Here is an 18657-nt window from a genome sequence, read left to right on the forward strand (position 1 = left end):
TTTTGCAGCCATTATAAATTGTCCCAGACTTCTTCCCCTTTCTTTTCTTTGGTTTTTTTGGTTTTTTTCTTTCTTTTTTGATTTACAGTGTAGTGGTTATACTAAAGGGGGGTGTGTATGAATGTATATAAGAGTCAGCTAATTTTTTTCTTACCTGTACAGCCTCTATTCTGTTGCAATTAAGTTTTGGTAGTTTGTATGAAAGAAGTGGACTAGAAAGCAAAAATATATCTCTACTGTAATTTGTCTTCTCCCTCCTATCCCCATCTCTTGCTCCTGATATGCATCAATGAAGTTGATCAGAATGGCCAATTTTCCTAGAAATACACACTCATTAATTAGCTAAATATTTAGTGATTTAAACTGGCCTTTGGCTTCCAGTCAAAGCTTCACTATTGGAGAGCATGGTTTGCCTTTCAGAAACCTTGTTCTTAAGAAATTATGAGAATGATGAGTTTCTTGAGAATCTTAGGAAGTATCATATAGTGTTTATCTGGCATTCAGTTATATGAACGACAGCTACTACAGCACTGGGTGGCAAAAGATCTAAACCAACCCATTTTAATTATCCAGGCTGATTCTACTGCAGAATTTACCCCTTTCTCGAAAAAGGAAATAATCTCGAGGTGCACAATAGTATTTTTCAATGATGGGCATTTTGACACATGAAGAAGTATTTTTAGCTAAGCTGATTGTGTAGTATTGCAAGACATCATAACCAGACAAATATAAGTTCATCATGTTTTAAAGTAACACGTAGCTTTTCTCACATATATAAAACATTAATGAATTTTAGTTAAACATATTAAATATAATGCTGTAATTTACATGTTAAGAGGTTTTTTTCTAGTATTATTTCATTAGGTTCACAGCAATAAATCATAGTGTAACATTTTATTTACATGGAAGTTCAAAGGGAATACATTAGAGAGAAAGAGGGTAGTTCAGCAGAAATCAACCAAATCATTGGAGGGCCTCTTGGGAGGGATATAGATGTTCACACTTTACAGACAGGAAGGAGGAATTTAAAAGTAGCTTTAAACAGCAGACAGAATATTTTCTCGTGTGTTACTCAGTGTAGCTGATGAAAAGGCTGGAAACTGGTACAGCTATCTATCTGGGAGTCAGAGCACTTTAAAAATGCATGTAGCTGACATGAAAGCACCTCTCTTGAAGGTTGCCAACCACATCGAGGTGTGTCATGTTGCATTTGTCAGACAGTTTTTTTTTCTTTTCATTAGCATTTACATGAAAACAGGTTCACCAAATCCATCTGATGTTCATTTCTTAGGTTGTTGTTCACCTGTGGCATTCGTAATTTCTCCCACCTTTACAAGACAGCTGTACTCAGGGAATGGCAGGGTCAGGGATACTGAAGGTCATTGCTGGAAGCAAGAGACTTCTGCTGGAGGGGGGAAAGAAGAAGTTGAAAGCCAGGTGGTGTTCAGATTTCAGTGCTTGAAGATACATAGAAGAACAAGAGTAATCTGATGACAGGAGACTGGACATGACGCAGTATGGTTTGGGCACGATCAAATGGTATTTTCTGCTTGGTATCGATTGCGTTAATGAAATAGCATGGTCAGGTCAACTTCCAGGCAGTTTGGTAGATTAATCTTTAACTAAATCCATACATCAAGGAAAAAAAGATCTGCTACTACTATAATAAGCAAACACAATTTTAACACTGTTTCTGAAGGTTCTCCTTTTTCCTCTTTAATTTCATAATTTAACAAAAAACAAATATGGATGTATCAGAAGTGCCAGCAAATGGATTTAAAATTCTTTTTTGTTTAAAAACAGCAGCAACAACAAACAAACAAGCAGACACAGACCAACTACCTAACATAAAATTGGATCCTTTCTCTATAATAACCTAATTTGTCTGACTGAGATGGCTTCATTTCTATGACTGTATTGTGTTGCCTTTTTTAACAAAACACTAAATAACATGTGAAACTTTCAACCCTAAGACATCGACGAGAGGCCCAATGCCCCTAACCTTATAGTGCTTTCTGTGATAGATATTTACGATTTTTTTATTTGTTGCAAGGCCAATTTATTCATTATTGGAAATGCTAAGCAAGTGGAATTTACTGTTTTGTTAATAAAAATGTTTCTTAATACAAATGCTGGCTTGTTTCTTCTCTTGCTCTTAGATCTGAAGTACTCGTTCATCTTAAACTGGTCTGAAGTTACAGACATTCATGTCAGGAAAAAGTGACCTCAGAGCTCTTCATACACTTAAGTAAAAACCTTCTACAAATCTTGTGTTCAACTGGCCCAGTTAGAAAGTATGAATTACGTTAATGCATTGCTTGGTTTCACACAGAATTGCTTCATCTGAAGTTTTCTGGGGGTTTATCAATAAATTAAAACTCAATCCTCTTGTCCCCTTATGAATAGAAAAAGAATTCCCTTCCTTTTCCAACACTTCCCCCCCCCCCCTTTATTTTCTGGTGGGAAGAGGGTGGCAGAAGGTGAGGCAATGGCATAAAAAGCTAAAATTGAAAATACTTTTTGTTGTCTAGAAGATGGGTTAAAAACATACAGAAAAATGAACATATTTCAGGTCCTTAAAAACATTCCTAGATGATAATTATGAAATTTCAGTCGGAGCTAATCCATTACATAAGTACTTTCCTATTTAGCATGGCATTTAAATTCATGGGTAACTTCAAGCAAACATCTAATCCTATTGATTTAAACAAGTGTTTAAAGTTGCCTAAATGTATTGCTGAATGGGGATGGAGTTAAGCTTTTGGATCTAAACTCCAAATAGAATTAAAGTATGTATCTTCTTTAATCACATCAGTAGCTTCTTTGACTTTAATGGGATTTATTCATCAGCTTAATTAGGTACAGACTGAAATATTCTAGATAATTTAAGTACAGGAATATCTGGAGAAAACAGTCCCTATCTTCCATTGGTATAAAACAGTTTATAGTTAAACTTACATTCTAAACTGCTTTATAGTGGGATTAGTACTTTTTTGTGTTTATGTGTTTCTTTAAATAAATACTGAACATTTCCTTTAGGAAAATTCTTTATACACATTTAAAGGAGCTATAAGCTAAAAGAGTTACTTTTGTTCTACTACCAAAAAAATGACCCGCATTTAATTATACACTTTTGAATTCTACACTCTATTTGTTAATTTTTTCCGTACATTCATACTATGTTCTTCTCCCTTTCACCAAATCCCTACTGGCCTCTCACTACCTGCATCATCCATCATCAGCTAACCACTTTAAGGGTTGGCCTCCATCATCAATCATCACTGTAGCCAAGTAGCTAAAATCCCTCACAAGATGAGGAAAAAAGAGGAAAAACAAAACAACCTCCCCCAGCACAACTTGGAACAAGGGAAACAGAGCACAGGTGTATGCTGTAGAGGACAACTGCGTTTCTTCATTCCTCCAATGTGACAAGAACAGTTCAACAAAACAGTTTTAAATTGGGTATCTAGGTACTATTTTCATGTTGATTATAGAAATTTGCTTCTAAGTTCAGTTCAGTCCTGTTTAGAGGTGCTTGGAAGCATTGTGCTGGGGTAACCCAGATCTGTCAGTACAATTTTATTTAGAATTAAATCTATTTGCTTCATTTTGAAGCCCCATTTTGTTAGCGTCTGTAAGTATTTCAGCATTAAAATGTTTCTGGCCCTCATGGGAGCGGGGAGAAAGAGAAATCCATACTGCATTTAAATCGATTTATGAACTGATGAATGCTTGGGGGTGATAAAACTGCTTGTCTTCCAGCCTCTGATTTGGCTCAATGGCGTGTTCCTCCTTTGGTTGTTCATTGCTCTCCATGAAAACAGAAGTATCCCCTGCAGGTTAAGCTTTGAGCTAGAGATTTCAGAAGAAAAAAGCAAGTCATTGATATGGGTCTGCTCAGTTTTATGAGGTGCAGGGCCAGAACTCACCCAGCCCTTTACTTGCTTACTTTGGAGGCTTCTTCCCACTCAAGGTCTCTGACAGACTTCAGCCATCATCTCTGGAAAACACATGGCCCCTCACCTTTCTCAGTGACTACCACACAAATACCTTCACTGTTGTTCAGAACAAGCAGATTTCCATGTGACAGTGCTCCTCCAGTGGGGCTAAAGTGGCAGACTTTGGGTTTTCAAAGAACAAAACCGTGGGGACCCAAGGGGTAGAGTCATTTCAAACAGCCTGGGATTCTCGGCAAGTAAATTGCCTTTAAGGACAGTAATTTCATGCTGGCGTACACTTGGGAGGTTTAAAAACCCAGGCCACTAATGCTCAACAACATCCTTTCGGTAAGCAATAAAGACATGAGCTGATTTGTCAGCGAGTGCAGGAATCCGACCACAGGGCTACCAAAACATGAACCTGTCAGTCTTGTTGCAGCAACTAAGACAGGAGAATGGAATCTGGGCAGCCAAAAAAAACCTCTGCCGCGTTGGCTGGACGTGTGAGTGAGTACAATTACACGCCAGTAAGCATTTATCGGATGATAAATAGCAAAATACTTCTATTATTCACCATCTGGGATGCATCAGGCTGACAGAAGATGGGGGCTGCGCAGCGCCATCGGCTTTTTAACACCCAGGGGCCTGGTTCAGGCACCCTCCGCCGGGGAGCCTGGGCAGGTCGTACACACACATGAGCTGCACCACGAGAACAGACTCAGGGGAAACGTCCATCCTGCTCAGGAGAGCCCTGGCCCCCGGCATGGTGGCTCAATGTGGTCCAGAAATGAGGGGTCCCACCTCATGGTGATGGCAGCCCCTGGGTGCAGCAGAGACCTGAGCTCGGCAGCGGCTTCGTGCTCCCCATGCACAGCAATGGTGGCCGAGGGAAGGGTGCTGGGTGAGGTGCACGGGGAAACCCTGGACACCAGCACGGGCTCAGCTTGTGCTCCGGGGAAGGAAAGCAAGGGCCAGGACATGAGGAATGGCTTACAGTCCTTCATGTTGTCCCCAGAGGGCCCTCCTTGCCTTCCCTCCCACTGGGGCCTGGGTTTATACTCTGCCTAAATGGCGGCCCCTCTCCACAAGGACAATGGACAGCTTCCACACAGTGTGTGATGGTGCCCGGCCCTTCTGGACAGTGCTGGGGACAAGGCTGTGGAGGTACCAGCATCTTGAGCTATTTTTATCTATCATATATGATATATATTGAGGTACCATTTTCCTTTTGGGTTTTTTAAGCTCCTGCAGCTCCTATGGCTGTGGCAGGGCTGGGGCCCTCCAAGCCACGTTACCACAGCAAGTGTGGTGTTTTGGGAGACAGTACAACCCCCTGAGGATGGGCAGCTGTGAGGAGGGAAGACACAAGGGCTGCGGGCCGGAGGTGACTATAAAAATGGTGGTTAATTCAGCTGCGAGGGCCTCACAACAAGGACTGACGGGATGGGGACCTTGCCGCAGGGCTCATGGCTTGGCTAAGCTGGGGCAGGCACGGGTTTTACTCAGCTGCTGAATGCCTCAAAGGAAAACTAAAAAGGTTTATCGAAAAGGTGGTGGCATAGAGAATTTAGGACTTTAATGAGGAGTTAGCTTAGTGGGTTTTTAGAGCTTTACTTGCCTGTGCTTCACAACACAGAGGAGAAGCTTAATGCCTCCTGTGCCGGGAGAAAAAGGCCAGGTAGCAAAACACATCCTACAGGCATTAAACTCACCCCACAGCAAGATGGGTAGCCCTAATTTTGTGCAACACCGAACCACAACGCTTTGGATCAGGAATTTGACTGAGGATGAGATCCAGCAGCGTGTTTTCTTAAACCTTAGGGAGAGGGACAAGCTTCAGCACAAGGCAATGTAAAAACCTGAAGGAAGACAGTCACAAACTGCCAATTCCCCTGGGAAATCCCACCCCACCTGCCAGTGTCTGCTACTCAGCTTTTCAGGCTCACAGGCGGGCTTTATCCCTTGCTGATTACACAGGGAGACGCAACAGGCTTGTTATGTCTAGGTGCCTGTCACTTTCCTTTGCAGAAGGCTTGTCCTGTTAGCCAGTGCAGAGTTTGTTGGAGCTACCAGACCCTTCAGACCATGCATGAGCTAATTGTACAAAGATATTCCTTTAGATTTAGCCATTAATGGCAACCAATACAAAGCAAGGACCCGCATCAGGGCAGAATTTAAATGCCAGAACCACTTCCTCCCCTGCTTTTTGGGGTTTTGCTGACTTCCATTTGATTTACAGGGAAGAAGCAATACACAGGACAAGAGCATATTCCACTGACAGGAGAAGAAAGCCCATAAGGTAAGCAGGTTTTGTCTCATGCTGTTCAGCAAATTCCCATATAGTAAGCAGAAGAATTTCAGGTAATTAAGTCTTGGTTTGTTGATGGATGCTGGTTGGGGCAGACATGTTTATGCTCAGCTTTCCTGAAGACCGAATTTATTTGGGAGCTCATTTATACCTGTCTGCAGGCTCTCTTTTAGGGAAGTCTTTCAAAATGCTGATAGCACACATATAGCAGTCATTAGCTAGATCAGTTTCTTATCTATTTTAATACCTTTCCCTAAGTTAAGGTTGCAGGATTTTACTCAAAGTTAAGGCTACATCTGCACCAGCAAGTATAGCTGAGTAAGACTAAACTTACAGGGCAAAGCAGTCAATGCTGAGGAGCTGACCTCCATGTTGTGTTTCAGGATTTTCTTTGAACCAGTTGTAGTCTGGTCCCATCGACTGAGTGCCCATTAGTGGTGAGGTGGCATTAGATGTGTTCATGGGGCTCATCTGATTTCACTTGGAAAGTGTCTAGTTCTTACACACAGAGTGCTCTGTGAAGTTAACTGAAGTGTAGTAAGTGGGAATAGCTGGAGTTGCTTCAGAACTGTACTCCTGATCTTAAATAAAATTTTTCCCTCTTGGAACACCCTTTGTGCATTGTTGTGTGCCAGTGTGCTCCCAACAAGTCATTATAATACAATCAGGGTATCTTTAATGTCAGTCTAGCCTCAAATGAACATTGCTGTTACACCTTAAGGCCTTCTGCATAGTTTTTACAGGACTTGGTGTCCTTGCCCCAGGCTTCCTAGCATTCCCTCTACCCTTTTCTTCAAATCTAAAGAAATCATGGCTTGAAAGACTCGTTTCCTTTGAGTAGGTTGAGATAAATACGGAGGAATTTTATATAGGTACTGTATGAGGAGGCCAGGTTGCGAACACTGGAATGACCAGTGGTGCAGTGACTAACTTGCAGAAATAAGCTGTAAGCAAAGCTGGTGCTGCTGGGGCTCTGCATGGAGTAGGCGAAGTGGAAGAAATGGCTGGGACAGACGTGGGTTTGGCCACTGCTCGAAGAGGCAGAACTGCAGTGAACAACCCCAGCCTTTGGGAAAATCTATGTGCACGTTTTGCAGCCCAGATCTGTTGTTTTTGGGGTTTTTTTTTAAGTTTTGTTAGTCTTTTCTAACCTACTTCTTACCAAAATAGAATCATTCCTGTAAGAGAATTAATTGTAATCGGTTTCCTGATTTTAGTCAATATTAAAGGCTGCAAGAGATTGGGCTACATTTTGAGGTCTTTACTTGTATCTTTTGCAGATAGGAAAGCTGCTGTTTCCATTAAGATTGAAACTTCATTGCTGCTTTTAACTACAGAGCGATTATACTTCCCTCTAGCATATTGCATATTATGATGAATATTTCGTACAAGTATTTTGAATAGTCATCATTAATGCTTTTAGATTTCTCGGTGTTAGGTATCAAAGCCTGACAGCAGAGACTGATGATAAGACTTCTAAATCTGAATTTTTGTAAAGGACCATATTTGTGTTTAAGAGGCTGCTTTTAAGTTTTGCCTAAGTTCCAAAAATCATCTTAAGATGTCTGTTTTTTATGATTACATTTTTTAAAAAACTGATTCTTTGATTCTCTGACTGGTAAATGTAGAAACAAAAGCTTGTTCAGAAACAGTTCGCTCCAAGTTGAGAACAGTTCAATTTGGCAACAAGAATATGAGTTTAGAGCTTTTAGGCATATTGAGTGAGCTTTTGGTATCATCTAAGTTGATTTAGAAATTTCAGAGACTTCAAATTCAAACATAAACTTAGCATTATTCTTGATCTGTGTCTTGAGGGGCGTTCCACACACCCTGGGTGAAGGTTTCAACGTGCATGAATGAAGTTGAGGCAACAGTTTGGTGCCTGATCTCATATGGGGCCTTCCTGGAAGGCAGCTTTGCCAGACCTGTGTGTGAGCGTGGTCTTTGCCTGTTATGCTGCTCTGTTCCCCACTTCCAGTGATTGCCCATCCATGGGAATGATTACACAGACACTGCTGCATGCCAGCAAAGTCCCTGTCTCAAATCAGAACTTGGCATTATGTATTATACTTTTGACATATATGTATCTTACATATATTGTAACTGGCATTATATACTTGGAGTTATTAACTTCAGCATGAGCATGGATTTCATCCTGAGTGTGTAGCACCCCAACTAAATCAGTAGATTAGAAAATGCTACAGAAAGCAAATGGGAAGGAAAGATACAGCCCTGCACAAGCATTCTGAATGCAGAATATAGAAAAGCCAATCCAAGGAATCCAAAACCAATCTCATTCCCAAAAATGGACAATAAGCTAGTGTGGATACATAACTTTTGTGAAGTCCTTATGGCCTTTCATAACTCCCTTTTAGTTCAGCAGACTGGTGAGATGTGGAGGTCCTGATGTTACAGCAATAAATAATGCAGCCTAACAAAATGGGGACCATACAAACAGGACGCGTCAGTTTTCCAAATTGTTTTCCGAAATTGTGCAGATACTGTGTAATGAAAGTGGAATAAAAATCCAAGAGGGAGACTTTGTGATAATAGAACAACCAAATGGTGAAGGTCACCAGCCACAGTAGTTGCAGCCATCTGGGAAGTTACAGAGCAGGGGAACCAGACAGCTCTGAGCATTCCTAATCAACAGTGAGATTCTGCTTTTGTTGCATCCTTTGTAAGGCTCTCAATTCTGTAAACATTTTGGGGATGTTTGCAGTGCTTTCAGTTATGACTGCTAGGCAGGGAGCTAAGTCTAATATGGGTAATGGTGGGGCTGTGGCAGCGCTGAGCTCAGTGTGGATTGGGTGCTTCAGAGGCTGCCCAGCTTCTCTCGCAGCTCTGTGGTGCTACCGGCATGCAGCCATCCTTGCTGAAGCTGGCAAGTGTAATGTCAGCTCTGTCCCTCTATGCAAACTCCAGCATAGGCACTCGGGCCTGTTTGTCAGACTCCCCAGGCAGAGGGTGAACCGTGCCTGCTTAACCTGGCCGGTGAGGCGCAATGAAGGGAAGTAAGGATCTGCTAGAGGGAGAACAGCAGAACTCTTTGGAAGCAATGGCAATTTCATTCTTATGGGGCATGTTCAGTCTCTGCTGCAGGGTGGTCCTAGGGCTCCACTTGAATATGATTCGTGAAGTCTTATCATCTTTCGGATGCTTATTGAACACTCTCAGCTGGAGCTAAACAGCCACATTTCTTTACTACTCCCATTATCATCCACCAGGAATTTTTTGGAATACAAAGAAGTGCTTTTGTCACTGCATATGCTTTTCCCTTATGGCTTGTGTGTGTTATAGGGGTTTTTTTTCTTTCAACTCATTTTTATTCTAAGGCTGGGAAAGACCAATCAAATTATATCAATTTTGAGTTAAGTCATAGTGGTCTTTCAAATACTTATGTTTCAAATAACTGAGCATTAGAGTGGTAAATCATTTTAATTGGAGTTTTTAAATATGTGAAAGCTTATATAAAAGGTGCATTAAAAAACAACTACAAACCTGTTAATTACTGTCCAATTACTTTCTGTTGCTACAGTGGTATCCATCCCAAACACTCAAAGTACATGAACCAGACTACGCAGCCTAAGACTTTCATTGAAATAACAGTATTTACAACATATGAAATGTTAGTATTGGTAGGGAGAGTCTCTTTTTCCAAGCATTTTCTCCTACTTAAAAGATTGATTAATTTCACCAGCATAGTGTGATTATTGAGTGTGATGTTGCCATTCAGAGGGCTTTTTTTCCCCTAATGTTCCTATACCCATATAAGTAGAAATGTGGAAAGAAATTATCATTTCTAAAGCATCTACTGCTCTAACTGATCTTGCTTCCTGCAGTAGCATATGTTTATCTAAGCACATGCATGTGCACGTAAGTGTAATTGGAGCCATGCTGGTGTGTTCAGTGGGAAGAAAGGAAGGAGGTAACCACTCCATAGTAAATACTTACCTGTTTACATAACCCTTAAGTCTGAGCTTGCACGTTTCAAGAATAAGAAACTTCTCAATTATCTAGTGTTTCAGTGTATGCTGTTGGAAATGAAAGTAGGAATGGAAGGAAGATGTTCTTGGTTAACGAAACTCCAATCAGAAGCAAATGTTTATATCCACCACTGGACCACTACCAAACATCACAGCCATCTCAGAGGTAGACAGTGCTGGGCCAGGGTGGGCCAGGATACGTGTCTTCAGCTTAGCTCATGGGTATATAGCTGAAGCAACTTTACAGAAGTTAGTTGCTTGAATTCCAGCCTTGCTCAGAGGCTTTTTATGTCAGTGTAACTCTGTAGACTTCATTACAAATTTTTATCATTGTACCAACATGAAACTGAGCCTAGCAGTATATGTCTGTGTCACTGCAATTTAAGGTTGAGACCTTCCTTCAACCTCTTAAAATGGAGGAAGCTCTGCTTTCCCATGTTTCTATTCCAGAGGGATCATTAAATTTCCATTGTTAGAGTGCTGTAACACAAAGAAAGATGGATGCAATCAAAAGGGTCTTTTATCTATTTTTTTTTTATCTTATTAGAAAAATCAGCAGTTCTGCAGCACTGATTTCTGAAGGTATATAACACTGCTTTGTTACTACAGCAACAGACAGCACTGGCACTGCCAAGTTACAGATGAACTGGGTCCTTTTGCAACACCGGATCAGAACTAAAATGGTCCTGATAAATCTGCTGTATGTGAAGTTGGTGGGGTTAAAAGGTGAACAGGACCAGTGCAATACAGGAAAGTACCATATTTTACAAGGAAGCTTCTGCAGTGAGTGCTTCACAACCCCTCAAGTCAATACAGATGGGAATATATACCAAATCTTCAGCAATTAAGTTAGTCCTAGTTTTGTATTGCACTGTTCTGCAAAGGTTTGTCCTGTCCCTCATTAAGGGGCTGAGTCAGATCTCTAAGAAGGGGTAGGAGATAACTGTTTTCACAGTAGTAGAAAGGGCTGTGCTTACGGGAAGGACAAGACTTTCCCCAAGGATCTTGATGCTAGAAAGATATCATAAACTGCCTCAGATTGGATCGGCTGCTTCATGCTGAAGCAGACTTGCTCTTTTTTTTTTTCTCTGCCTCCTTTGGAGATACATGTAAAAGACGCAAGGCATGTAGAGAAGGAGGGAAGGAGGGCAACCTTACTTTTCTTCCTCCTCCTCTCCCTTCATTCCTCCTCCTCGCCCTTCATTCCTCCTCCTCTCTCTATGAAAGAGACAGGATCACTATTCTTGCTAAGGTACCCTTACAAGTGAATACTGGATTTGAGTTATTTCAGACCCTGAGCCCATATAGACACTACAAACTGGTGCATAGAGGTGCAGTCCAGCTTTCAAAAGCAGACAGTGATGTGAGCTATTATGTGCTGAGCTCTTTAGAAAAGCTTACCGTAAGTTCCATTTTATTTACTAAGACCCAGTCCATGCTAGCATTTGCGATGCAGAAATAACTTCCACAAATTGTGCCAGCACGTTTCCTAGCAGAGATGCTGCCTGTATTGGGCAAAATGTGCTTGTGGCATGAGAGGCTCAAAAGAAATGAGGGATAGAATAACAAGCACAAAGCATTCTATTAGTGTAACTGTATCTAATTTAGCTCCAATTGCTGATATTGGGGCTGCTTCTTCCCTTCTGTCTACTGTACAGGGTGAGAAAGGAGCATGTCCCTAGCAAAATACTACTCTGTCAAGGACAGTTTCATATTGGCTTTGCCTCATCAAAGCAGGATGAAAGCTAGCAGAGTGGCTATGGAGAACTAAATGACTGAAGTACAATGCCGGTCTGTGCTGGAGTAAGGCCATAGTATGAGATTGAGTTACAGAAGCTCGTTAAAGCTATTATGTACTAACTGAGCCACTGTGTCTACATATGTGCATGCTCTGTGATTGCCTGAAGAGTTGTGTGTCTTAGCTTAAGCAATAATGAATGAGGTTGCATTTTGCCTTAACTTCAGGGGGAAAAAAATGTGTCATAGAGAATGGTGTCCACTGAGGAGATAGGTGGTAACTTGTTAAGCCATCCTGATTCATCTGTGTTAAACCTTCTGCTGTGCCCTTAGCAGCAGCTAACTAGACTTGTAGGCAGATGAAGAAACAAATGTGGAGACTACGAGGAAAAAAAAAAGCTAGCTCTCTAAACACAATTAACTGCTCAAAAACATGTCTGAAAAATGTGCTCAATTAAGAGAGAGACCTAAATAATTCACTAAGTTTTTAAAATTTCACACTCTCTGTCATTGATTTCTGGCTACCTGGCATAGTTATCATTATGTGGCATATTACTGAATTACTGCCTCTCGCCAAACTGAAACAACTTGTCAATTCTTTATATTCTTAAGGAACAACAGGAAACCAGAAAGAGGCTGATCTTTCAGCTATCTCAGTCATACACTTCAACCATGCTCTCTTTGGCCTTTCAAACTGTTGAAATGAAAATTGGGGTGTTGAATACCTCCAGCTTCCATTCCGTTGTGAGAGTACTGACAAAGTTAAACCTTTCCATTGTTTAAGGTCCTTAAAAACATGGGAAAAATCACACCAATTCTTGGAAAGTAGAATATGATTGATTTCACTGAAATAATAGTCAAATCTAGATTATAGTCATCTGATAGAAGTAAGGTCTTTCAGAGGGTAATATAGAAATCATTTTAGATGTTTAACTTGGGAAAACCTAAATTCTGCTCTCCCCTGCCTCTTGAGAGAGTCCAGACAAGTCATGTTACAGGGGTTTCTGCACTTTTAATTAAAAAGCCCTGCTTAATGTGGCAAGACTTTGCATATAATCAGCATCTTTCATCTAGAAAGCCTTCCATGACTAATACATAACCCAAGCTGGAGTAGGAAAACAATTTGTCTCCTAGAGGCACAGAGGCTACTTCATCCATTTTTGTAGATATACTCATCAAAGGGGTATTCCTTAAAACAAAACAAATGAATATCCTCAACTCCCTTGTCGCTCCTTATGGCCAGAATGTGTTTTGCTGGAGGCTACTGGCTGATTTGATGGGAATCCTAAAGCCCTTCTGTGCACCAGTTTGGTAGTTCCCCCTGGTTCCTATGTACTTGGCCCCTTCATGATGCTCCTGCTCTCCAGCTGTCCTTCCTCACTCACAGTCCTTCATCAGAGAGCTGTTGGTAGTGACTGAGGTAAAACATGCTGCAGCAGAAAGAAACCATTCCAGTCCTGGGATAATGGTTGGGCTTCATGATCTTAAAGTTGTTCCTGTGATTCAATAGCTCTGTAGAGTGCTTAAGCCCAGAACAAGTGTCCATGCTGTGTAATTATGTATTGCCTGACAGAAGCCTATTGCAGAGCTGGGCATCGCATGCAAGTTTCCTGCACCTTAATCTTAATTTCCATAAATCTTCCCTGGTTTTATGTTGCATGAATACTTGGCAAAATACTGGTCTGTATGGAGCAACAGCCAGTCTTCTCTTCTAGAGAGAAGAGAGGCAACAAAAAAAGCAAGTTACTTGTTGTGCATGGGAATCGTGAGCCTGTAATCTCAAGACTGGTTTAAACTGGAAAGTTCATAAAACCTTGATAAAACAGACAGCACTTTATTCACTGAGCAGTGTCACTGGAATGCACTGAACTGCCATTTGTTTGATTATGGCAGTATCTGGATTAAAGGTACTGATATTGAACATTTCAGATGTTAGAGATGGGGAAGAAGGGGAAGCAGAGATGTCAATACCCAGTAGGATACAGAATACTAGATAGTTTTTTGTATTTTCCTCTTTTCCTCCTTTTTTTTAAAGCTTCTTTCCTTCTGAGATTAAATTATTAAAGTCTACAAGCTCTTCTGCAGAACAGAAAGCCTGCAGACAGAAAACAACGTACATATGCTTATGTCAGTTATTCCTTGCTCCATCCAGTAAACTACTGTTTCAAACACACCCAGCTTAAATGTACCTGCAATAAAGCTTTTCAGTGCTTAGGTTGCTTTCACTTAGTTTTAAGCATTTCTGCACCATAGAGCAACTTTGTTTTTCTGTGCTATAAATACCTGATTCATGTCTTTGCATTATCTATTACCACTTAGCTCTTAAAGAGGGAAAATGGAACAGATCTAGTGAAACTTACAGTCACAGAGTAAATAAATACTTATTGTGCATTTCTTTCTGGGCTGCTTCACCTGTTAGTACACCAGGTAATTTTCAAGGTCTCTTTAAAGAATAGCATGACAATTGCAAACAGATCTTTTCAGAGAAAGATGGTAGTAAGTTTTTCTACCCCCCCTTCCAATAATGACAGCTGAGGTAAATGTGTCCAGCATTTACCAGGAGCACGATATGATTAGTAATATCCTTTAAACTCTCATCCGTAAAAACCAAATGGAGTAAGTGAATTCCCACAGTACTCATGTCCTGGTGTACCCCTGTGCATCTGCTTGTGTCCTGGTGCCACCTCCTTGCATTGAAACTTGTCGTAAAGGATCTGCAGCAAAATAACCCAGTGAAGGTGCTTAGCAAACATACCTACCCAAAAAGAGACTCATCTCACTACCTTGCTACTTCAGAGAGCTTATCTGATTCATCTGATGAAACTGCACAAGAACAAATGAGCTCACTGAATTTTGAGACCAGTTTTGGCTCCAGTTCACTCTGCAGCTTCTCATCTCTCAAGAAACTGATTGATTGATTGAGTCATCATTAACAGCTTGAACCTTTGAATGAAACCAGTGGGAGTCTTGCCAGTTTTACAAGCAGAAACAGGCTGCTGAGTAAGTTTTCCACGTGAATGTACAATTCATTAACATGTAAAAGGGTAAAAAAAAAAAAGATAAAAATCTAAAAGACTGACATTACAGCTCATAAGTCAGTTTAGTATAGAAATCGTGCACTGAGGTAACTGTGTAAGTACAATAAAAGAATCTGTGGATTGATTTTTATGTTTATTACCCTGATTTCAGTTTATGTGAAAAAACCCCATATGAAATCTGGTGACTTCATTATTTTGTTTGATAAGGTGTGTGTGGAAATAGGCAGGGGAGCTTTTAGTACACCTTGAGAACGACCATATCCCTCCATTTTTATGTCCTATGGTCTCTCTCCCTTCTCACCCTCCCCACCATCCCACACGGCAGAGTCATCCTTGGGACCACTGAGGACAGGATATCTTCCCAGGGAACCATCAGTGCTCTGCTTTAACTGTCAGTCTGTGGGCTATCTGAGGAGAGATGCGTGGTGTTTAGTAGCAAGCACAGTAACAGAATCACTGAAAGTACAATCTGAACCTCCCACTTAACCACAGAAAGGACCTACCACTAGGTTACTGAGGCAGGCTGACCAACTATAGCATGGTATATGTGTTTTAACCCCTAAAAGCTCAGGCTAGACTTGAACACAGAAGCAGACTTATACAAAGGCCCTTGGGAGTGCACTTGGTCTCATATGTTATACTTCAGTGAGCATCACTATTTCTTGATCATTGTATCAATGAAAGATATAATTAGATTTATATTTATGTGCTTTGTGTGATATATAAGGTTATTCTCTGTTTACGCTCTTACTGCTTTGGGAGTACAAACAAAACTGGTGAATGCATTACTACATCCTTATGAGGGCAAGTTATTCGATGCATGAATGCTAGTGACACTTTCAGCACTGTGCTCACAATGCTTATTCTGATAGAGTGGTTTAAATAATACATGAACTTGTGCATATACATATTGCAGCTCATCTCTTTCATCAGGAGCCTTGCTAGATTCTTTCAGCTAGTCCTCCCGAGCACTCACATGTTTTCAGGATGAAAGTCCTTTTATTTGTTGCAGGCAGGTTGGGAAATTCTTGCTGAGGTATCATTTTAAATTTGAGTGGCTGTGCAACCTAGTTTAACAAGGGCAGCTTCCAGCCTTTGCTTTTTCTATTCTGCCTGGGAAGAAAAAGAAGCTTATGTGAAGTGTTTTAATGTATGGGGAAAAAAAAAAAAGAAAAAACCCCATATGAAAGGAAAAGTGGAAAATTGGATTCGGTAATGAAGATTTTGTGTTGGGACTGCAGTGGTTTCAGTTCAGCTGCCTAGAGTTTCTATATGACCTTGGACAAGTCACACTAATATTTCCAAGTCTCTGTAAAGAGGGGTAACAGTTCCTTTTCTTCCCCTTATGTCTTTTGTGTTTGACTTAGGTACAGATCCTCTTTCAGTGTGTTTTTATGGTGCCCATCATACCATGGCTTCAGACATATTTGGGAATGTTCATACAAATCAAGTACTAGTAAGGAAAACTCTTAGGAATTTATATCTTTGGATGTCCAATTCAGGATTGTAACTTTAAACAAATATATTGAAGAATGTGTGTCTATAGAGAAAGCTCCCGCTCTCAGTGGGTTTGGGCAGAAAAGGAAGATTCCATGTTGAGAGCAGGATGGGATCTGTGCATTAAACACACCTGGCACAGAGGAATCAATCCATCTTTTGTATCTGCTCTAGGTTCTGTGTACTTTGGAAGTGCTGCAAGAGTAAGGAGAAATTCTAGAGAGATGCCTTCTATATGGCAACAAAGCACGACTGGGTAAGAGACAGAGAGGAATACATGCAGAGGATTCCTGCTAAAAAAGAGAAGTTACAGTTGATTGTGTCTTATTTGTAAAGGAGAACAGGCTTGTGTGGCTCTGTTTTTCAGGAGAGTGCCTGCCCTCAGTGTCTGCAGTGCTTCCTGCGCTGAACCTAAATTCATGGCTTTGCATGGGAATGACTGCGAAGATTTCTCCTTCCTTCCTTCAAACCACTGCCTAGTATTTCTGCTGAAAGAAAATGAAAGTGTCTGAAACAAGCCAAACACTGCCCCCCATCCCAGCCAAATCAAATTTCTGTAATGAAATAGAATTTTCAATCATTAGTCATACACCAGCATCTATTAGACCTGGACACTGGGGGCTGCTAATGAAGCACTGCAGTTCATCACCTGGGATGTGTGCCCAGCTTCTTCAATTCAAGGTGGTCCTTGCTCATCACTTCCACAGGTACTGCTGTGATCTCAGAAGCCCTTCAGGGCCTGCAGCTGTACGTGGGGATCAGTCACAAACAGGCAAAACGAGGCTGGGCTGTTTCCTCTGCACACTGCAAGAACAAATCTGTACTGCTCCTCAATGTGCACACAGAGGACAGTGCAGGGCACAACTGGTGCTGTGTTTATGGAAGTGTCCCTGGTTCATTAGCTCTGATTGCCACCTTAGATAAACCTGCAACCCCACCTAGTCCTGACACCACCTATTAGGCCAGAGTGACCTCCCTGCTGGGCAGCAGTCATTAGTCACTCTGCTCTTAGGAGAAGCAGATGGTGCTCAACCTGGGCTGCTCATCAATTTCTATTCTCTTTTCTGTTGTTCTGTTTTGTAAGCTGTGCTTTTCACCAAGAATTTGCTGTTTCAGAGCTACAGTGGCTTGAGCAAAACCAGGGAGTAATCCTGTAACTGAGAAATTTCCAATTTATTTGCTGTCACTGGTCACCCTGCTGGAAGTTGTACAAAATTTGAAGAGAAAGGTTAAACCAGATCTGCTTTGCAGCTTCCTTTGCAATTCTCTGGCAGGTCCATGAGGATTTCATGTCTTCAGAGCATCACTGGCACTAAGAGTTCAGTTAGAAAAATGCTTGTATCTAATCCCTCCTTAGGAGCCTGTCTCACTGATGTACCGCAGGAATAAAATGCATTTTTATAATCCTCTGTACCAAGAGAGACTGTGGCACAGTGAATCCCTCACAGCTCTGCTTGATGCCCAAAATGACCCCATGTCTGGCCATTTGTAGGGCTCTAAACTAGGAGATGTTCCACTGGGGGATTAGGTTTTATTTTAATCATGCGTGTTTTCTTAGTGAGGTTCACACTCACATGTTAAAGCACAAGATGTTTGGAAACCTCAAATCCACACTTAGTGCATTTCTTCAGAGATTCCGATAAAGTGTATTTCTGGAAATAGTAAAAGCACTGGAGAGGCAACATGAGAACTTTGGCATTTTTATGTTTCGAACAGGGAGGCTGCACTAGCTGTGAGAATCACGTTTGGTTTTGTTCAGGACAATCTCCGAGGGAGCAAGAGGCAAATGATGAAAGGAAAGAAGCGTGGCAGTTGTTTGTAAGGAATGACTACTGTCCTTCTTACCCTTGTTGGCTGCGGGTTTCCTTGTTCCACTGTTGAAATTGATAGGAAAACTTGAATGGCTTCAGTGGCAAAAGACCCTAAAGGAGGGTACCTGTCCCATGTCTTTTATCTTTGTGACTAATTACGAAGTGTTTGAGCTAGATATCACGCTGGGCTATTTTCTACCTACCCTCCTAGCTTCTACTTTTACCCTCCATTTACGTATAAGTAATGTTCAGGAAGCTTGTTACAACTGGTGTAAGGTAAGAGCTGTTCTGACATCCAGTCTGCAGTTGCCACATGTCATCCTCTCCAGGCTTTTTATGTTA

Source organism: Nestor notabilis, unplaced genomic scaffold (assembly GCF_000696875.1).
Source record: "Nestor notabilis isolate BGI_N333 unplaced genomic scaffold, ASM69687v1 scaffold5080, whole genome shotgun sequence".
In the NCBI taxonomy this organism is placed as follows: domain Eukaryota; kingdom Metazoa; phylum Chordata; class Aves; order Psittaciformes; family Psittacidae; genus Nestor; species Nestor notabilis.